The sequence below is a fragment of the Canis lupus genome, chromosome 29, assembly GCF_048164855.1.
Source record: "Canis lupus baileyi chromosome 29, mCanLup2.hap1, whole genome shotgun sequence".
In the NCBI taxonomy this organism is placed as follows: Eukaryota; Metazoa; Chordata; class Mammalia; order Carnivora; family Canidae; genus Canis; species Canis lupus.
The window spans coordinates 26956330-26979003 of NC_132866.1; the positions used below are offsets into that span (position 1 = coordinate 26956330).

Consider the following 22674-nt stretch of genomic DNA (forward strand, 5'->3'; position numbering starts at 1 on the left):
GAAGTCCCATTTGCTAGCTTAGTGCTTGGTCTTGCCATTATGGGGCAAATAAGAGGGCTGCAGACACGATCTGAGGAGACTTGACCAACCATCTCTAGAGTTTGGGACCCTTCAGACACCAGAGACAGTTTTATCAAGGAAAGTAACAACAATAGCTAGCATTTATTGTTTACTATCTACTGTGGTCTGTGCTAAGTCCTTCATATGCCTCATCTCATTTCACCCTCATGACAATGCTCTGTAGTAGTTGGTATCCCTAGGAGGGTTTTAGCCCCTAAATATGTGATTATTCTCATTTTGTGATTGGAGAAACTGAGGTTTGGAAGAGTGAACATTTTCCCTCCAGTTATGCAGCCAGGATTTAAATTTTAAATCCAGATCTGCCAGCCTTTAAAACCCAAGTTCTTCTTCTTTTTTTTTTTTTTTAAGATTTTATTTATTCATGAGAGACACAGAGAGACAGAGATATAGGCCAAGGCAGAAGTAGGCTCCCTATGGGGAGCCTGATGTGGGACTCAATCCCAGGATGATGCCCTGAGCCAAAGGCAGACGCTCAACCACTGAGCTACCCAGATGTCCCTAGAACCCAAGTTCTTGCAAGCATTTCTGCCTCTGATTCCTCCAAGTGTGAACTTCTATTTGAAAGTGGAACCGGATCCCATTGCTCCTCCTACTTAGTTAGAAACACCATTGGCATGTGGGTTCTGAGCTGCATGGCATAGGGACTGGGGTTACACAGGCAACTGTAAGTGATCAGAAGCTCCAGCCTGATGTCTGTGTTGAGACCTTGATATGCACCCTTGGGGCAGGGCAATCATTTACTTATGACTGCCCCCACCCCCCCTGGGATAGCCTAGGCCGCCAGCTAAAGAAAAAAAAATAGCAAAACAAAAAACTGCTTTAGGATTGACTAGGGTTTCCCTCTTCAAGTTATAGGCACTTTGTTAGAAAAATAAAACCCCTCAATGGAAGCTCAAAAGGACTTCACTTCGAGGACTGAATCTGGGTTCTAGCCTGACTTTTGTTACTAACCAGCTGTGTGACCTTGGTCAAGGGGTTTAACCTTATAAGCCTTCATGAGTGGGCAGAAAAATGGGCAGGAACACAATGCACTGAGGAAGGAAAGATCCAGATGACATCCAGAGAATGGGAGTCTGAGCTGGAGTACAGGTCACCCTGGGAAAGAAGCTCCAGAGCCGCTAGTGGCAGTGTCCCCATGCGTGCTGGACATGAGAGGCCGCTTATGAGGAGGTGCCATGGGGAATGGGAGAGAAAACCAAAGACAAAGAAGGCATTTCTCTTTCCTTGAATGGGGCCAAAAGTAGGCCCATTACAGTCCCTCTGGAAAGTCAAGCAGTGGGTGGGCCTCTAGAAAATCCCAGCTTCAGGAAGGGCTAACTTTCCCCTTCTTCAGGCCTCCTGGTACCTATTACATTCTTCTATCTCAAATGCATTTCCTTTTACTTAAATGTCAACCTTCTTGGTAGAAAGTGAACTCCTGGAGTGAAGGAAACTTGACTTCTTCATCTGCGTTCCTTAGCCCCTATACCGACTGCCTGGCACAGTAGGTACCTCCGTACCTGTTGGATTAGTGAACAAACGGATGAATGGATAAATCCCAGGTGAGGAGAAAGAAGTTCAATGTCACAGAGTAAACTTTTAAAGCTTATTACAAAAGAGGAGATACATTCTGGAAGAAGTAAAATTTCAAATAGCCTGGGGGATTTAGGAGCTGAAAACACCAATCCATGTGTCCCAGGGACCACAGATGGCTGCAGAATCCTTGCCTGGGTAGACCCATAGGCCATTCGTCCTTGTTTATACATATTTCCCAGAGTAATTATTTAATACCTCAAAAGTGTCCTGATCCTGACTTGCATGACAAACTTTCTTTTTTAGGTGGCATTCTCCCCATCTTTTCTGTTTTTTCTTTTTTCATTGAGATTCACATAGCACAACCTTTTCCTCTTTAAAGCGTACAATTCAGTGTTTTTCAGTATACCGACAAAGTTGGGTGATCATTGCCACTATTTAGTTCTAGAACATTTTCGTCATACCCATTAACAGTCACTCTCTGGGGTGCTTAGGTGGCTCAATTGGTTAAACGTCTTTCTTCGGCTCAGGTAATGATGTCTAGGTCCTGGAATCTAGCCCCACCTCAGGCTCCCAACTCAGTGGGGAGTCTGCTGCTTCTCCCTCTTCCTCTCCCCCTGCTCATGGTCTCTCTCTCTCTCTCTCTCTCTCTCTCTGTATCTCCGTCTCAAATGAATAAATAAAATCTTTTAAAATAAAACGAAATAAAAAACCAGTCACTCTCCATTCCCACCCTTCTCCCAGACCCTGGAAACTACTAATCTTTCTGTCCCCACAGATTTATCTATTCTAGACATTTCATATGTTTGGATTCATATAATACGTGGTCTTTTGTGTCAGCTTCTTTTACTTAGCATAATGTTTTCAAGGTGCATCCATGTTGTGACATGAATTAGTACTTGGGCAATAAATTATTTAGTCACTATGCATATAGCTGTTAATATTGTAGCTATTGGATTGTGGATGTTGCCCTGGGGCCAAAGAGGAACGGAGGTGGTGGAGGAGCCACCAGGCTAAGATTCTCTTGCTGGAGGAACCTTTCTGTTGACTCAAGGCAAAGAAACACTGATGGAGGATAAGGCAGAGACACAACCTCATTTAGGATTTTATTTTCTTGGGATCCCTGGGTGGTGCAGCGGTTTGGTGCCTGCCTTTGGCCCAGGGCGTGATCCTGGAGACCCGGGATCGAATCCCACGTCGGGCTCCCGGTGCATGGAGCCTGCTTCTCCCTCTGCCTGTGTCTTTGCCTCTCTCTCTCTCTGTGACTATCATAAATAAATAAAAATTAAAAAAAAAAAAGGATTTTATTTTCTTGAGTTGGCATTTTTATTGGCTTGATTCCCTGATAGTAGTTATAGAGAAATGGCAACAGTCTAATCTATAAGCAGTTTTTTGGACAAAAGTAGAACTTAATAGATTAAAAAATGAACCAGGGGAGAAATGAACAGGAGAGCCTCTAGATTTTCTTTTTTTTTTTTTTTAATTTTTATTTATTTGTGATAGTCACAGAGAGAGAGAGAGAATGAGGCAGAGACACAGGCAGAGGGAGAAGCAGGCTCCATGCACCAGGAGCCCGACGTGGGATTCGATCCCGGGTCTCCAGGATCGCGCCCCGGGCCAAAGGCAGGCGCCAAACCGCTGCGCCACCCAGGGATCCCGATTTTCTTTTTAAGATTTTATTTATTTATTTATTTGTGAAAGAGTGTGAGCATGAGCGAGGGTGGGGAGGCAGGTGGGAGAGGAAGCAGACTTCCAGCTGAGCAGGAGCCTGATGTGGGGCTTGATCCTAGGACCCTGAGATCATGACCTGAGCTGAAGGCAAACACTTAGCCAACTGAGCCACCCAGGCACCCCTACGGGCTCTAGACTTGAGTGCTTGCTCAGCCACTAGCTTTGCGTGATATTGACTGGGTCCCTCCATTTCTAGTCTCTGTAAAATGAGTACAGTGACAGTAAGGAAAATCCCAACATTATTAGGTTTTAAGACATTTCCCAGGGGTGCCTGGGTGGCTCAATCGGTTGAGCATCTGCCTTCACCTGGGGTGGTGATCTTGGGGTCCTGGGATCTAGCCCCACATCAGGCTCCCTGCTAGGTGGGGAGCCTGCTTCTCCCTCTCCCTCTGCTGGCCCTCCTGCTTGTGCTCTCTCACTCTCTCTCAAATAAATAAATAAAATCTTAAAAAAAAAAAAAGGCATTTCCCAGAATCCTCTAGTATTTTCAGGGCTGTTCTGTAGATGTATAATGCTGAGTAAGAACCACACAGGGCAGGCTGGACCTTTTGAAAAGTATATATAGCTCACAACTGTGTGTGGTTTTGAGGATTCCAATCATTTGGGTAGTTTGTGTGCTAGGCAGTTAGGCCAGAACAGTTTGTGTATCCCTCACAATGTTTTAATGGCACAGGGTTAATGATGAGGGAATTATATGGATGTTTCTGCAGATACAAGTCTACCTGTCCCATTTCCTCTGATGCATTGAGTTCCCAGAGCCAAGGGCCAACAGCCAGTTTTAGCACAATTCTGTCTCTTCTGCAAAAACCAACACAGGGCCCTATACACGTCGGGGCCCCATGTGTTCTGGAAGGAAGGCTAGGGAAAGCTAACCAAGTAATATGTGTTGGTGTGTGGAAATATTTCCCCATCTTTGGGAGACTGATCTGCCATCTGCCCAAGACTCCGGGGTCAAGGTGAGGGGCCACATCATTCTACCTGGGGTGCCGGTCAGAAACCATCGCAAGGGGCCACTGGTCTACACAGCAGGCGGCAGACCACGGAGCAGCAGGGGCTGTTAGTTGGCAGAACCTGGGAGGCTGTCCTTAGGGGAAAGCTGAGGAGGGCAGGGCATGCTAGCCTGGCCTGCTGTGCTGAAAGCAGCAGACGGGTAATTTCCAAATGACCATTTCAAAGGAAGGTTGAATTTCTCCGAGATAAGAGGGAGAGCAGAGAGCATGCCTATATCTCTAACCCCCTGAGCGAGTGGCCGTGATAACAGCTGTGGGGTTGGAAACCTAATGCTGATGAAAGAGTTAAAGGATGGCTGTGGGCAGCTATCGGTGACACCACTAGGAATTGAGCATGCTCCTGGAGCGCGGCTGGGGACTGGTGTTACTCCATGAATAGAGGCCACTCTCAGGGAGTTTTTCCTGGAACAGAATGGGGTCAGGGAGCCGCTTGGGGAACAATGGTTGCCACCGACTAGCTGAATTTCTTACAATCACACACCATACCCCCTGATCAAATAGCTCCTTTGTCCGGCTGATATAAAAACATGTCATACAATGATGATTTGGAAGAATGACACGGGTTTGCCTTTCACAGAGATCAGAAGGGCTTGTTGTGCAGCAGGGGGGAAAACATCAGAGTCAAGGAAAACCTGGAGAATAAAAGGAGCAAATGGAAACAGACAGCAACAATAAGAAAGGGCTGGGTTGCTGGAAAGGCAGACAAGGGCTTGGTTACCAGCAGGGAGACCGGGCACTCAGGCAGCTCCAGGGAGGGAAGAGCCCGCTGGTTGCCTGTAGCCAGTTTCACAGCGCCCCCTTGAAACTCTTGGGAAAAAGTCAAAGAATTAAAGAGACAACTCGAAGGAAGAGTCCACGGTGGCTGGCGGGTGGACGCAGGGCCGTGTGCACAGGCCGGAGGGAAGGTAGAGGGGCCTGAGAGATTAGCCTACCCGCACCGTCGTTTTACAGATGGGGAAACAGATCCCGGGAGGAATGGTGGTCGGGTTGTCTACACTCAGGACTTGTCGTGCAGCTGCTTCTCTTATTTCCCTGACTTTGAAGATGGAAATGTAGGAGCTTCTCGGGTATTCTCTGTCCAGAGAATGGGAGAGACATGCTTTAGGGGTTGGATTGGGACTCCTGCCCACACCAGTGATTTCCTATATAATGGAACTCAGGCCAGGCAGTGCATTTCTGTGTGCCTCTATTTCCCTGTCTGCAAAATGAGGGCACTCCTGAAGTCTGCCAGCCTTTAGTTCAGCCACCATTTGTTAAATGCCTTCAGTGCCTCTCACTCAAGACGAGAGCACTGGAGAGAGATGCAATGGAGAACTTCATTAAAAGATAAGCCACAGTCACTGGACCCAGTTAGGTAAATGCTGCCTAGATAGATGGTGTGGACACCAAACACTGCCTCTCAGCTGAGACCTGTAATTGAGGTGGGCAGGTTTCCTGTCTGTTTCAGGTAGGACAGACTGAGACTTTGTTGTTCAAAGAAAGAAGGCTCGTATAGCAAGATTCCTGCAGCTCCCACTCATCAAGTAGGTTTACAGAGAAAATGACAATTGTCAATGTCACTAATTAACATTCGTCTTTAGTACAGCAACTGTAAGTGGATCTGAAGCCTTTATATTAGATTTCCCTAGAACTATGTGGGGTTAAAAAGCAGGAGTATTTTGTGTTAATATATTCTCTTTCATTCCCAGATCCTGAAATCCTTTACCAACAGATAGCTAGTTCTCAATGCTACCCCTGTGGGGAATGTGGCAAGGGCCACCGTCCCTGTTCCCCAGCTGGGAGGCCTGGGTCACAGAAGAGTTCGAAGCCCTGCAGTGGGGGGATGGAAACCAAGACTGTCACCCTCTCGTTAACTGTTCCGGCTTTGGACTACAGAGCAAGGTATTAGAAAGCCAAACGGCAGGTTAAACCAACAGTGGACCTGGTATACCTCTGTTACAGAAAAGCAGAAATGCTTTTTTGAATTCCAAAAATTTATTGGAATTGGATGTTTTTATTGGATCTGTTTAAATAGATAATAAATACATATACCTGGTTCCTCAGAAGGTACAAAGGAGTAGAATGTAAGTCTCCCTACAACCTCTGTGTCAGTGTACACCGTTCCATCCTGGAGAAGACCGGTGACCAGGTTCTTAAGAGCTATTCTATATACATGTATATTCTATTCTATATACATGTATATGTATAGACATATACATAAAATATTTTTCCTTTCTCACACATGATATATATAAACTATTCTGCATATAGAGACTATGTTAAAATGAAAATGAAATTAACAGATAATCGGGGTTGGGAGGCGTATGGGAACGCAGAGATTGGCACAGGGTCCTGGGGAGAAGGTCCAACACTCTCAAACTGAGCTGCTGGCTTTCTGGGCCCCACTTTGGAGAACAGTATATGTAACACCAGGGGGGATGCATGAGTTCTGAGCTTCTTAGAGAGACCTACCCCAAAATGTGGGTAGTTGTGGTCTCACATTGGGTTTTCTACATAAACAATGGAAAGTCAGCTCAAATTTGAAATTAAGAGGTCAGGGCATCCCGCCCCAGAATGTTCTCTTAGCAGAGTTTCTTCTCAGGTAGGAACTGAGAGTCCTTTGATGTGCTGCATACCATGTGGGGTTTAGGGGTGCCCTGGGAGTGTTCATTGTGTGTCAGGCTCTTAAAAAGTGATAAGCACTTTTAACATGTTATATTGCTTAATCCTCGTCATTTTATCATCTCCGTTGTGCCTCTGAGGAAATGGAGGTTTTACTAATACGTGGCAGAGGTAGGAAAGCTTGACCTGACTTCTGTGTTCTACCCTCCCACTGACTCCCATGGGGTTCTTCCCAATGTCTGCACCTGAAGAATCGAATCCAAACTCCTCAGCCAGGATTCGAGGACTCTCTCCCATCTGCACACAGTTCTTTCCTAGGTTTCTCTCTTCTGGTTCCTTGTCACACACTGCCTGCTTGAGTCACACCAGATCGCTGTTACTGGGCCTTGCATTCATACAGGCCTTTGCTCAGGCCATTCCTTTCACGTGGAATCCTCTCTCTGCTCTGCCTGGCAAACTGCCAATGCAATTTTTCTAAAACTCAATCTGTCTTACCTCACTGTTTAAAACCTCTCTGTGTCTCCTCACCACCTAATGTGATCAAGACCAATGTCTTAACTTTAAACAGAGGAGCTTCATATTCTGGGTCCCACTGATATTCAAGCTCACCTCTCCCACTTCCATTTCCTACTTAATGCTCCACGCCCATCATCTCCTTACAGTTCCCTAAACATTTTGGGCAAATCTGTTCCAGGTCTTCGCATATAAAATATTCTTCCCACCCTCCCCTTTGCTTGCCTAATTCCTACTTGTCCTTCTGATCATTGCTCGGGTACCTCCTCAGAGGGCCTTTTTTGTCTCTTTCTAAGAAATCTGTCCCCTTCTACACCCCCAGTATATATGTTTTAAAATATCTTTTTTCTATCCTGAACTCCTCCAGGTCAGTTAATGTCTGGTTCCTCGGAGCCTCACATGGCACCCTGGCACCCAGGTTGTCTCGAGAAATAAGTGATGATTGGAAGAACTGATGAATGGGTGGAAGGATGAGCTAGAATTTAGAGTCCCCGAGTGGGGCCTAGGTACACAGTCTGACCTTAGACCTTTCTTTTTTTTTTGCCAGCTGCTCCCTGATAGTCTTGCAATTACTCCTATTATTTGGAACCTCTTCACTGCAATGTGACCTTGTTTATGTGGGTTTACCTCTTTGAGACTCAGTTTCCTCAAATGTAACATAAGAAGGTAGGAGCATTTGATCCCTACTGTCCCTTTCAGATCAAATGTTCCATGAATCCACGCTGCTTGCAGAGCAGAAGAAATTTTCCAAGCACTGTGTGTCTGTGTGTAGGGAGAACACCAGTATTGCTGCTGGTTGCAAGAGATTTTCAGAGACTCTAGCTTAACTCTTTAGCTCAGAGATTGGCAAACTATGGCTGATGGGTCCAATCTCTTTCACTGCCTGGTTTTGTATGGTTCACAAACTACACACGTGTTTAAATTTTTAAATGATTGGGGAAAAAAATAAAAAGAGTATTTCATGATGCGAAAATTATGTGGGATTTAAATTTCAGCATCTGGGGGTGCCTGGGTGTCTCAGTGGGTTAAGCATCTGCCTTCAGCTCAGGTCATGATCCTGAAGTCCTGGGATCAAGTCTGGCATCAGGCTCCCTGCTTCTCCCTCTGTCTCTGCCCCTCCCTTCTGCTCATGCCCTCTCTCTTTCACTCTCTCTCAAATAAATAAATACAATCTTTAAAAAACCCACAAATTTCAGTACCCATAAATAAAGTTGTATTGGAATGTATCTGTGATTATTTGTTTACACATTGTCCATAGCTGTTTCCATACTACAACAGCAGAGGTGAGTAACTGCAACAGAGATCACATGTTGAGTAATTGCAACAGAGATAGCATGGTAAAATATTTACCATCTGGCCTTTTACAGAAAACACTGGCCAACCCCTATGCTGACTCAAGAATTCTCAGTGGCTTCCATCTAATCTCTAACAGCTCTGTCCAACAGAAATATAACGGGAGTCACATATGTAATTTAAAATTTTCTAGTAGCTATGTTGGGACGCCTGGGTGGCTCAGTGGTTGAGTGTCTGCCTTTGGCTCAGGGTGTGATCCCCATCCTGGGATCGAGTCCTGCATCGGGCTCCTTGTGGGGGGCCTGCTTCTCCCTCTGCCTATGTCTCTGCCTTTGTGTGTGTGTCTTTTTTTTTTTTTAAGATTTTATTTATTCATTCATGAGAGAGAGAGAGAGAGAGAGGCAGAGACACAGAGAAGCAGGCTCCATGCAGGGAGCCGGATGTGGGACTTGATACCAGGTCTCCAGGATAAATAAATAAAATCTTTTAAAAAAACAAAAATAAATAAAATTTTTTAGTAGCCATGTTAAAAAATAACTTTTAAAAATTATTTTAAAAAGTAAGACTGATGATATATTTTATTTAACATGATTTAGAAAAATATTTCAACATGCAATCAATACAAAAATTAATGAAATTTTACATTCTTCTTTTTATACTAAATTTTCAAAATCTTATGTGTGTTTTGTGCCTACAGCACACCTCAAATTGGACTAGCCACATTTTAAGTGCTCAGTAGCCACATATGGCTAGTGACTAGTATATTGACAGGTCAGGGCTATCAATCAAGTTCAAATGCTGATATGAAATTAGAGGTCCTGCGTTCTTTGGCCTTAGTTTCACTCTTAACTACCTCCTTAAATGCCAGCCACACAGATCCATTCTGGGCCTCTTAAATTAGATACAATCTTCAACCTCTGCTTCTTTGCTCACTTTTTCCTTCCTTCCCTGCTTCCTTCCTTTACTTTCTCCCTTCCTTTCTCCCTTATCCCCCCTTTCCTTCTTTCTTTCACAACTTTATTCAGATGTAATTCACATTCTATGCAATTCATACATCTAAAATGTACAATTCAATGGTTTTCAGTATATTCTGAGTTGTGCACCATCACCACAATCAATTTTGGGACATTTCAGTTCCCTAACAAGATACTCCATTCCCTTTAGCAGTCACCCTCATCCCCCAAATCCTCCCCTAGCCCCGGCAACCACGGATCTGTTTTCTGTCTTTCTGAATTTTGCTGGTCATTTTATACAAATGGAATCATACAATATATAGTATTTTGCGACTAGTTTCTTGCACTTAGCATAATGTTTCAAGGTTCTTCCTTGTTGGAGTGTGTAACAGTGCTTCATTCCTTTTTATTGCTGAGTAATATTCCATTGCTCCTTCCTTTGTGCTATGCTCTCTTCCTCTAAGACCTTCCCTTCAAGATATTGAGCCCCAAGGCCCCAACGAAAACCCAAGAAGGGAAAGAAAAATCTGCCCTTCTTAGTCCACAATGTTTAAGATAAAACACAGGACCTGTTCAGACTTTTAGAGGAAGAAATGAAATAAAGACTTTTTGAAATCATTACCTTTGTAACAAAATATATCTCTCTTAAAAAAACAAAAAAACAAAAAAACAAAAAACAAACAAACAAACAAAAAAACAAAAAACCCATAAACCTCAACATGGTCCAAAAGGAAAACTTTGGATCAAACTACTGATGACTCTAGAATAGTGTACTGGGTGAGCCCATTTGGTGCAACGATAAACTGAATACGGCAACCCAGCCTCAGCTTAGAGACTTCCACAGCACAGATCAGAAGCAGTCTGACCCAGTTCCAACCTGCCTTCATCAGGCAGGATTAGATATTAGGATTATGCTTCAGGTGATTGTCTTTTTTTTTAAGATTTATTTATTTTAGAGAGAGAGGGGAGAAAGAGCAAGGGGAGGGGCAGAGGGAGAGAATTTTCAAGCAGACTCTCCCCCCACCCACTGAGCGTGGAGCCCCAGGACTCATGAGATCATGACCTGATCCAAAGGGAGAGTCCCACACTCAACCCACTGAGCTACCTACCCAGGGGACCTGGATTATGCTTCAGGTGATTCTGACTCTTCTAAGACCCCACTGTCATCTCCTCTCCACCTTCCTCCGGCTTAAGTGCATGCTCGGCCATGGCTCCATCTTTCCTCTTCCTCTCTTGACTCCTCCTTTCCTATTGCTCCCCCTTACCTCTCCCCTTTCCTCTTCACCTCTGTCCCTTCTTAGTCTCTTCTTTTTTGATCTCCCTCCTATTCACAAACTCTTCCCTTCTTTTCCACATCAGCTCCCTCCTTCCCTTGCCTCCCTGCACTGCCATCACTTTTCCTCTCTCCCCGTCTTTTCTCTCAGGGTGTCCCACATTACGTACGTGGAGCTGGGCCATCCTTGGGCTCATTTCACAGAAGACAGCCAAGGATCCAGGAGTCAGATCCAAGGATGAAATTCAGCCACATCACTTGAGGACAGTGAAGTAGAAGCTAGGTTCCTCAGCCTCCCTCACAGGATTGAAGTTCTAAAGTGGCAGAGAGTGAGCCTTATCCGTTTCAAGCCACCCTGGGGAGGAGAGTAGAAGATGCACACGGGTCCTAGAGGCACCAGTTACCTCCGTGATCTTTCCTTCACACCTTGTCGTCACCTTGGTGCCTCCTGCGCCCCAACACACATTCTTTCTCTCTCCTCGGGGTGGGGGGTGCCCTTATGCTGTCTCCCCATCTTTGATCTCCTCCCACCCTTTCTCCAGCTCTGCTCCTCTCGGGTTCCCTTCCCACTTTTCCAACTCTTTTCCGGCCCCTCTTCAGGTGAGACCCTCACTGTACAGGTACCGTGCGTGCTCCCGCCACTTCAGGTCACGTGACCCCCAGCGCCCAGGGGCGTGTCCGCAACTGGAAGACCCGGCTCACCTGCGCGCCTTCTGATTGGTTGGGCCTCTCGGGCCACCGCCTGCTTCTGCGCAGTCACGTGGGCGCAGTCACGTGGCCCCAGTCGCGTGGCCCGGGCCTCTGGGATCTAGGACCATTACTTTCCGCTGTGGGTGAGCTCGGGTTAAGTTTTAAAACTTCTCCTCTTTCTCCTGTTTGTTGAGTTTTCCATGTTATTCTGTTCACTGGTGCTTGCTAAAGAAACTCGGAAGTACATAAAAGTGAAAACAGGCAATTTCTTCCAGTGCCATGTTGCTGCTTCCTGATCTTAGCGTCTAGGTGGGAATGTGATCTTCTGTATTGTTGTTAAAACATTGGAATCCTGCTGTAAGAGTAATGGAAGTAATAGATAAAATTTATTGCTGTTTTCTATGTGCTCTTTACACTTAGCTACTGTTATTCTCAATTACAGGTAAGAAACTGGCCTTACCGAGGCTAGATCATTTGCCCTAGGTCTTCAGTTACTAAATAAGTAGTAGAGCCAGGATTTGAATCTGAGTCTGATTCCAGAGCCCTTGTACAGCGTCTCCCCTGCGTGGGTGGCTTTTATTTATTTTTTATTTATTTTTATTTTTTTATTTTTTGTTATTGTGGGTGGCTTTTATATGCAGTGTCTATTCTCCCCCTAATTTGGGAATAATTCCCCTGGATGTTAACTCTCCTATAATTTTATGGTCTCTGTGCAACATGCCCTATTGGTATATTTGGAAGAGAAACGCAAAGCGAGGACTGAGTTAACTCCTTTAGAAAAGGCCCATCAAGCCTGATGGAGAGCCAGCCATCCTAACCTGTCAACAGGGATACCAAAGGCTGGACCACAAAGAGGCGGCCCTTGAGGGCGAGAGGTTCTCCCTGGCAATTAGTGACCCTGTGGCCACAGCTGCAGATGCTCAATAATAATAATAACAGTGAAGGCATGGGCTAGATGCCAAGCAATTTATAGACATTATTTCAGTCAGTCCCCACAGTAATTCTGCAAGGTGGGTGAAATGACTTTACCCAAAGTCAGTGTTGTTAGGATTCAAAACCCAGGGCTATCTAATGCTAGAGTGTGTGGTATTTCCATCTTGCCCTTTGCTTTTCTGTAAAAATGTAACAGTCACTAAGGGTGAGCCTCTCTTAGGTGCCTGGTACTCTGCTTGGATTTGTCCGCGTATTATTATCTCACTGAGTCTGCGCAGTAATCCTGTCAAAAAGATAAGATGATTTCCCTTCCACAGAGGAGGAAGCTGAGGTTCAGAAAAGTTCTGTAATGTACTCAAGATTATATAGCCTATTAGAAGGAGAAACAATATTCACACTCTTGATTTACTGACTCCTAAGCTTTTGCCCTCCATTTGCTGCCTATGCCAGGGCAAAGTTTTTATCTGGATTGAGGATTTAGACCAGAGCTGGGTTCAACCTGGGCAGAAACGTGTTTAGGGAACAGGTAAGAGCTCAGATCTGTCGGAATTTCTTCAGAGCTCCAGGTTCTTCCTGTGACATCTGCTATGGGGTGAACCAGAGCAAGGCTGTGAGAGGAGACAGCTGCTCCTCTTTCTATGAGGGGGTCAAAAGGAAACTGTGATGTTTCCATTGTGCTCTACTCTCCCCATCCTGTGCATCTAGGTACTGCTGAGCCTTCGGCTCTCTTGATTTTGTTTAAAAGAAGAAGATTCACAGGGGTGGAAAGAACTTTGAAGAAGAGTTATCAGTACAACCTTCCATTTGATGCTTCCCTGTGTCCCAGTTTCTTCCTCGGTTTCTCAGGCTTTCACAAGGTCTTGGGTAGGAGAGGTAAAATAACGGAGGTGGTAGCATTAGAACTGTAATAAATAGTTTTTGGTTCTGAGCACTTTACTTTTTAAATAATTTTTTAAAGATTTGTTTGTTTATTTGAAAGAGAGAGACAGTGCAAGCAAGGGGAGGGACAGAGGGAGAGAGAGAGAGAATCTCAAGCAGACTTCCCAGTGAATGCACAGCCTGACTTGGAGCTTGATCTCATGACCCCGAGATCACTACCCAAGCCAAAATCAATTCAGATGCTCAACTGACTGAGCCACCCAGGCATCCCATTTCTGAGCATTTTAAATCAGCCAGTCTTGGGGCACCTGGGTGGCTCATTGGTTGAGTGTCTCCCTTTGGCTCAGGTTGTGATCCCAGAGTCCTGGGATCGAGTCCTGCATTGGGCTCCTCGCTGGGAGCCTCCTTCTCCCTCTGCCTATGTCTCTGCCTCTCTTTGTGTCTCTCATGAAAAAATAAATGAAATCTTAAAAAAAAAAAAAAAAACAGCCATTCTCAAAGTATGGTCTGGGGACCTCTGTGGGTTCCTAAGATCCTTTCAGGGTTCTACAAGGTCAAACTATTTTCTTTTTTTAAAGATTTTATTTATTCATGAGAGACACAGAGAGAGAGAGGCAGAAACACAGGCAGAGGGAGAAGAAGGCTCCGTGTAGGGAGCCCGATGTGGGACTCGATCCTGGGTCTCCAGGATCACACCCTGGGCTGCAGGTGGCACTAAATCGCTGAGCCACCGGGGCTGCCCTCAAACTTTTTTCATAATAATACTGACATGTTGTTTGCCTTTTTCACTCTCAATCTCTCACAAGTATATAGTGGAATTTTCCAGAAGCTACAGAATATGAAACTTCTGGAAAACCTTCATTCGTTTCATTCAGATTGTTGAATTTATTGCAACTGATTGAGGAAGCAAATATGAGGATCATGTCATCTATGAAGCCAGAAATAAGACAGATTTGCAAAAATGCAACAACCTTACTCCTCCTTGCAATTCATCTTTCTCTCCACCCTATCCCCAGGCAACCACTGATCTGCTTTCTGTTGGTTTGTATAGGTTGGTTTGTACTTTCTAAAATTTTAGGTACATGGATTATACAGTAAGTACTTTTTTTTTTTTTTAAAGTAGGCACCACGCCCAGCATGGAGCCCAATTTGAGGCTTGAACTCACAACCCTGAGATCAAGACCTGCCTGAGACTGAGAGTTGGATGCTTAACCAATCAATTGAGCCACCTAGGCACCCCATAAGTACTCTTTTGGTCTGACTTCTCTCACTTCTGCAGAGTGATTTTGAAATTCATCCATGTTATTGTGTTGGGGATGAGATTTGAACTCTGATTATGCCACTCATTAACTGTATGACTTTGGGGAAATTACTTGTCTCTTCTTCAGAGAGGAAACAGTAAATAACTCCTATCTTGCATAGTCGTGAAGATTAAATAAGTCAATATACGTAAATAAAACATTCAGTTCCTGGTACTTACGGGGCGCTTGATAATTAGTAGTTATTTTTGAATATATGTTTGACGTAAGAATCAAGGAGGGTAACTAGTACAGCATGGGTATGGGGAGAATCTTGTTTAGAATAATTTGATTCATAGCTCAGATTTAACTATTTGCTAAACATTTCTCACTTGCACATCTCAAACCTCCACACATGCCAGGCTAACCAGGAAATTTTTCTTCAGTGAGGGCTGGGGACATGGAAATTGGTAGCTTTGAAAGTCCTGCCAATTTGGAGTTACCCTGTTGGAAAAAAACAAAATCCCACTAGGCTGCTTTGAAAATGGAAAAGGTGTATTCTTTTTCATCCTCGTTGATTCCAAGTCCAGCTGGCCAGGTTTACTCAAACTTGGAATGAAAACTCCATGTCTGGGGATGGTATGGGCTTCAGAAGGTTCTTGGCCAGAGGAAGTGGGAGATTGAGGTTTTCTGTGCGACTCGTTGCAGCTGAGCCTGGGTTGGAACAAGTGCTCAAACTGAGGAGTTTCTCAGAGAATCAGTATGGGATCCCCTGCTTCTCTGCCTTTCTAAGCGCCGAGGACCATGGGGACCTGTTATAATCATGTTGTGTTTGCTACTGGCAACTGAAGCTTCTTGTATCCTCATGCTGCTGGGAGGTAACTGCTTTTTCCTAAGCCTGAAGACACAGTCTGAGAGAAAAAGAACACAAAGAGGACAAGAGAAGAGAGAAGGAGAGAGGAGGGAGGGTGAGAGAGCGCTGAATTGATTGCTGTCTGTTCAGGTCTAGCTGGAAAACACAATGAAGTGAAAAGGCTTCTTGGTTGGTGTGCTTTTCTTCATTTTTTTTCCCAGGGTTTGAAGTGGGGAGGGAGGGATGGGAAAACAGAAAGGAAGAGGTGGAGGATTGGCAAGGCCTGAGCAGAAGCAGCACGAAGACTTCAGGGCCAGGGAGGGGAAAGTAACTTGGGGATTCTGGGACCCTCAGAAGGATTGGCCCTTCCTGGCCAATCCCTTACTTCCACAAGAGACTGTGGCTCAGGGTGATGCTGCCAGTAGTGCATTTGGAATGAAGAAAAGCCAAGTAGCTGAAGCCTGCCCATCCCTGTCCTAGAAAAAAAACACCATATAAGTTTTCTTCCAGTTGAGTGTGGGATGGGTGTTGATGTTGGTTTTATTTTTTTCCAGTATAGAGTATTTTGAAAATTTTTATTTTACTACTTTATGCGCAGCATTATCCGAAGTGCTTTACAGGCCTTATCTCAGTTAATTCTTACAACCACCTTGCAAGATGTGGGTTCTATTATTAACTCCATTTTATAGATTAAGAAACAGAAGCTAGAAAGGTTGAGTAAAGAACCAAGGTAACCGGTAAGCAGCAGAACCAGGCTTCATCCTCAGGTCTCTCTGAACTCTGAGCCTGCATTCTTAAGTACTATACTATGCCTGCATTTCCATATAGTCTTTTAAATAGCTCACAGTTTACTGTTACTGGGAGGGAAGGAGGGAGATAGACAGTCATGTGTGAAAGCCACTATGCTACAATGTAATCACAACAGGCTGGACTAACTAGTGAGTTGGAGGCCTTTGGAAGCCAAGGAAGAGAATGTGTACTACTTCTATAAGCCTGGGTTGATGGGTTTAAGGAAGTCTTTTTACTTCTTCTTCTTCCTTTTTTTTTTTTTTTAACATGACTTTTTAAAAGATTAAAAACTCAAGCTACAGAACTTACTGCCTGACATGAAACCCAGCTCTGCCACTTATTAGCACTGTGACCCTGGTTAAATTAGTTACCCTCAGGGCACCTAGGTGGTTCAGTTGGTTAAGCATCTGCCTTCAGCTCAGGTTATGATCCCAAGGTTCTGGGACCGAGCCCCTGTGTTGGGCTCCCCACACAGTGGGGAGCTGGCTTCTCCTTCTCCTCCTCGTTCCTGCTCTCTGTCGCATGCTCTCTCTCAAATAAATAAATAAAATCTTTTAAAAAATTATTCTCTCTGAGATTCAAGCTCTTCATCTATAAAATGAGGATACATCCATTCAACAGACGTTTACTGTGAGCTGTTTTGTGTCAGACACTGTTTTAAGCAACAGAGAGATATTGGTGAACAAGATAGACAAGACTTGACACTTCCAGAGCTTTAGGATAATAATCATACCTACCTCATGGTGCTGAAGGGTCTGGAACATCTAGCTCTTCACTCCTATCTTTTCTTTCCTCAACTCAAGCTCCATTTCCTCCATTTCCAAAGAAGTCTTCCCTGACCTGCCTGACTAGGTCCATTTCCATAGGACTGTGGACCTACCCTTTATAACACTAGGCATCATTGTAAGCGGTTTGATTCTTTGAAGCCTGTAAATTCCTTGAGGACAGGTACAGTGTCTGATTTCTGGTTTGGTTTTGTTTTTAACTCAGCAGTGACTAGTTCATATTAGGCTTTCATCAAATACTTGTTGAATGAGTAAATGAAATGAGATAATGCATGTAAAGGAGTTGGTGTGTGGACTTGGCACAGTCAGCACATAGTGAAATACTCTCTTCTGTTATAACTTGGCACTTACTCTTCTTGATTTGAAAACTGAAATAGCCCCATCCACACCTACTTGTCTTTGACATCTACTGCTGTGCAATGGATTCTGCTGGTTGATACTTAACTGCCATTGCCCCTTTCTTGTTGGCAGACCCTGGATGCTATGTGATTGTTCACCCTTCCCCTCAGACTAGTAAGCAGCACAGCTAGTCCAAAAATCTACAGATGGCCAATAAGCAAGTGAAAGATGCTCGACGTCTCTAATTGTTAGGGAAAATAAATCAAAACCACAGTAGGCTACTACATCACACTGATTAGGATGGCTGCTATATAAAAACACTGAAAAAAAACCCCAAACCAGGAAATAACAGTGTTGGTGTGGATGTGAAGAAATTGGAACCCCCCCACCAAAAAAAAAAAAAAAAGAAATTGGAACCCTTGTGGGAATGTAAAATGGTGCAGCTGCTATGGAAAACAGGATGGCAGTTCCTCAAAAAATAAAAAATAGACTTACTATTTGACACAGAAATTCCCCTTCTGGGTATATGCCCTTCAGAATTGAAAGCAGGGTCTTGGGCAGCCCCGGTGGCTCAGCGGTTTAGTGTCGCCTTCAGCCCAGGGCGTGATCCTGGAGACCCGGGATCGAGTCCCACGTCGGGCTCTCTGCATGGAGCCTGCTTCTCCCTCTGCCTGAGTCTTCTCTCTCTCTGTGCGTCTCTAATGAATAAACAAAAATCTTAAAAAAAAAAGAAAGCAGGTCTCAAAGAGATATTTCTACACTCATGTTCATAGCAGCATTATTTGTAAAAGCCAAAAGGTGGAATAACCCATGTGTATTGGTGGATGATAGATAAATAAAATTTGGCATATACATTCAATGGAATATGATTAACCTTAAAAAGGAAATTCTGACACATACTTCAATATGGATGAACCTTGAGGACATCATGTTGAGTGAAACAAGCCAGATACAGAAAGACAAATAGTGCATGATTCCACTTATGTGAGATATCTAGAGTAGTCAAATACATAGAGACAGAAAGTAGAATGGTGGTTACTGGGGCTGGGAGAAAGAAGATGGGGAGTTACTGATTAATAGGCACAGAGTTGCAGTTTTATCAGATGGAAAGAGTTCTGTGGATGGATGGTGGTATTGGTGACACAATAAAGTGGATGTACATAAAGCTTTACATTTGAAAATGGTGAAGATGGTCAGTTTAAAAAAATACTTTATTTATTTATTTGAGAGAGAGAGAACGCAGGAGAGAAAACCAATCTGACTCCACATTGCACACCACTCCGATCTCCCTTCAAGGAAGAACTTGCAATGTGGCTGCCCTTTTGAGTCAAACCTATGCTCTTCATAGGCAACCCATGCTAATGACTGAGCATGGTGGGGGTGCCAGGGCCTGGCCATTTCTGCCTATGTAGGACTCCTCTTAACCGGCAGTCCTTCCTGTAGAGCCTTTCTCTGCCCAATCTGGCTTCTCCCCTCTTTTATCTTTACCAGGCATTACCACCCTCCACCCCAACCTGCTTGCACATCGCCCTGTATCTCAGCGCTTGCTTCCTGGAGAACCCATTTGACACAGAGTGGAAAATAATAATGACTCCTTTTAAGGGATTTGTGCAGCCTGGTCTGAAAATAGTAGGCCTGCTTGTTCTTTCTTGTCTGTCTGTCTGTCTATCTATCTATCTATCTATCTATCTATCTATTTATTTATTTATTTATTTAAAAGATTTTATTTTCCTATTTATTCATGAGAGACACAGAGTGAGAGAGAGGTAGAGACAGGCAGAGGGAGAAGCAGGCTCCATGCAGGGAGCCCGATGTGGGATTCGATCCCGGGTCTCCAGGATCACACCCTGGGCTGCAGGCAGCGCTAAACTGCTGCGCCACTGGGGCTGCCCTCTTGTCCTTTTTAAAAAAGATGTATTCATTTATTAGAGAGAGATTGAGTGTGAATGTGTGTGTGAGGAAGGGCAGAGGGAGAGAATCTCAAGCAGACTCCCCCGCTGAGCACAAGCCTGATGCAGGGCTTGATCCCATAACCCTGAGATCATGACCAGAGCTGAAACCAAGAGCCAGACACTCGATTGTACAACCCAGGTGCCCCTATATCGTTCTAAACACATTCCAAGTACTTGGAATAACAGATCAGCAGACACTCTAATTGAGTGAATGGTAAGTACTTATTCATGCTAGCACTGTACTAGAGGTCTTACATTCTTTATCTCATTCAGCCCTCAAGGAAGTCCTATGAGATGGGCATAAGTAGCCTTATTTACCAGATTGAGTAAAACCCAGTCTTGAAATACTAGGTGATACATTCCCAGGTCACATCAGAAGGTGACAGATCTCATTTTATTCAGATCTGGCTGTCACCCTGTCAGAGAGCTCTGCTTTCCCTGTCTAAAATACCTCCTCTACCTTCATTCTCTACTCATCTACCCACTGTACCACTCTTGACGTTACCTGTTTATGTGTTTATTGTCTGTCTCTCTCTCTGAAAGGGAAACTTACCAGGGCAGTGGTCCTGTCTTACTTAGTGCTGTATGCTCAGAACCAAGAACAGTGTCTGTACTGAGCAGTGCTCAACTAGTCAGTGAATGGATGCATAAAGAAACTAAGCTCATCTTCAGGTCATGTTTATATTCATTGTTTTAAATAATAATATACCCTATTTGAATAATACTGCAGTTTACAAAGTGTTTCTACTGTCCTCTCCTTTGGTCCTCACAGAAGTCTTTGAGGTTGGACTGACACTGTTGCTTCTTCTAGAAGGCCCCCTAACACTAGCTGTTCTCTGTGCCTGGAATGCTTTCCTTCCGCTTCTTTGCCTACATCACTCTATGCCTCCTTTGTCACTTCCTTAGGGAGGCTGGCCCTGGCCTTACAGCCTGGGTTAGGAACCTGAGCTACATGCTCTCATCATACCTTATAAATCTCTTGTAGGCCTTATCACAATGGTAGTTAAATAATTACATAATTATTTTATGATCGACTCCCCTACTAGCCAAGGCTCCATGAAGACAGGGTCTTGCTGTGCCTGTATATACCTATGCGCCTGATACACTGTGGTGCTCATTATATACATATATGTATATGAATATGCATGTGTACTTGGACACCTATGTGTCTAAAATGAATTATTTCCAATCAACCGATGGGGAAATCAAAACCCTATGTTCTAGGGATGCCTGGGTGGCTCAGCGGTTGAGCATCTGCCTTCAGCTCAGAGCATGATCCTGGGATCTGGGATCAAGTCCCACATGAGGCTCCTTGCAGGGAGCCTGCTTCTCCCTCTGCCTGTGTCTCTGCCTCTCTCTCTGTCTCTCATGAATAAATAAATAAAATCTTAAAAAACAAACAAACCTATGTTCGAGGTTGTAGGCTGGAAAACTATTTTGTTTGTTACTCATAGTAAGAAATTTATTGTCCATCGTGACCCCAGGAAACACATTCACACACATATGCAATAGTGCTTATACTTATTATGGACTAAGCACTGATATTTTTTTTAAGCACTGATATTTTTATATTATATTCAACTTGACTCCATTAAAAAATGTGTAGTTCCAATTTATTTCACTAATTTCATGACCAACTGTTGTCTGAACAACCTTGGCCTAAGTGATTTGTTCAAGGTCACCTGACTAGCATAGTGGTGGGATCAGAAAAATAATTCAGTTTTTTCATACCTAGTATACTTTGGTGGATTTCTTACCCTAAGGAAGACTATCACAAAGTCTTGTATCAGTTTTGATAACCAAAGAACAAATTTGTTCTGCTTTTCAGCCATAATTAAGGCAATGCCAGTCTCACCATCTGTAGGCATTTCAATTTGGTTTGTCCAAATACCTTGGCTCTCTGCAGCGCAGCTGCTCAGAAGGTTCTTCTCAGAAACTCTAAAGGAAAAGATTTAGTCATAATGGGTGGCACACCTATACTTGTGGAATTCTCATCCGAATTACACCAAACATTAACATATGGAGAAAGGCACATGGCATATTAAATGATTTACTGGGGTCAAAGATCGAGTCAATGGCAGGCCTACAGTTAACCTGCCACACATCCTCAGAGTCTGCTGGCTGACAGAAGGAAGCCTGGGCTAGGCAGGGCAGTCAGCCTGGACCTGGTCAGCCATCAGCCAGTTAATCTACAATGGCACCTTTTCCTACCAGAGGCAGGTTTGACTTGAACTCCTGGGAGACCTGCCTTCTTGGAATCTAGATTTCTCTGCTTCAGAGTCTAGTTTGGCTAGTGTTGGACACAGAAGCCTAGAGAAGGCTGAAACTTGTTTATTTGTTCTTTTATTCCTGGATTTATAATTTGACCTTAATATACTGTATGTCTGTACATGTGTTGATCTCAAAAAAATGTTTGAGCTTGCCTGCTTCTCAGGCCATGTTGGCAGGCAGCTGTTAAAGCCATCAGCGATGTTTGCTTCCAGTTACAAAAGAAAACATTCTCTATTTGGGGCTATGTTGTTGTTTTTTTTTTCTTTCCTGATTTAAAAGGGGAAATATGGTTCCCAGTAGAGATGTGGGGCTGCCCCATCCCCTTCAGAGCTGAGAATGACTAAGAACCCTTTTCGGCACACCTGGTTCAGGATCTTTCTAATATTCATGCTCTTTTTCTCTCCCCGTGGAAGTATTCTTAGGGGATTTAGTTTAGAATTGTTTGAGCAACTGGGCAGGTTTTTTGCCCTTCCCCGGGGATATAGTTTATAGTTCAACATCTCCCTCAAATTCTGGTGTGCTGTTAGTTAAGGAAGAGTCAGGTTTGTCCCATTCTCAGGTGCACTGATGACACAGCTGCTGATGGGACCAAGGAAACATGAGTCATTCTAACCTCTGCCCAGAACCTTTGAAAGAATGCACAAACCCTGACCTTGCTTTGGAGAGACCATCTGGGGAAAACTGTATTTCCCCAAATATATAGAAAATTGAGAGTTCCTCTGGGTGGGGAGTAGGGAAAAACAGATGGCAAATGTGGGGTTTGCATATGCAAATATTTGTTTCAGAGAAAATGATTTAACATGGTAAGTACACTCTTGAAAGACTGACCTGGGGATGCCTGAGCGGCTCAGCGGTTAAGCATCTGCCTTCCGCTCAGGGTATGATCCTGGGATCTAGGATCAAGTCCCACATCAGGCTCCTTGTGGAGAGCCTGCTTCTCCCTCTGCCTGTGTCTCTGCCTCTCTCTCTCTCTCTGTC

The 22674-nt window shown here is 44.2% G+C and overlaps 1 protein-coding gene and 1 long non-coding RNA gene across 2 annotated transcripts in view; one reads left to right on the top strand and one right to left on the bottom strand.

Moving 5' to 3' along the window:
- Window positions 1–7976: 7976 nt before the first annotated feature.
- Window positions 7977–22674, bottom strand: part of LOC140620978 (uncharacterized) — a 39799-nt gene continuing 25101 nt past the window's right edge. The window contains exons 2-4 of the long non-coding RNA XR_012020695.1: window positions 17969–18190; window positions 11670–12012; window positions 7977–11322 (exon numbers count right to left, since the gene is read on the bottom strand). This is a non-coding gene — a long non-coding RNA (uncharacterized lncRNA). The remainder of the gene's footprint in view (window positions 11323–11669; window positions 12013–17968; window positions 18191–22674) is intronic.
- Window positions 11782–22674, top strand: part of FBXW4 (F-box and WD repeat domain containing 4) — a 116847-nt gene continuing 105954 nt past the window's right edge. The window contains exon 1 of the mRNA XM_072805614.1: window positions 11782–11800. The gene's annotated coding sequence lies outside the window, so the exon portion shown is untranslated. The remainder of the gene's footprint in view (window positions 11801–22674) is intronic.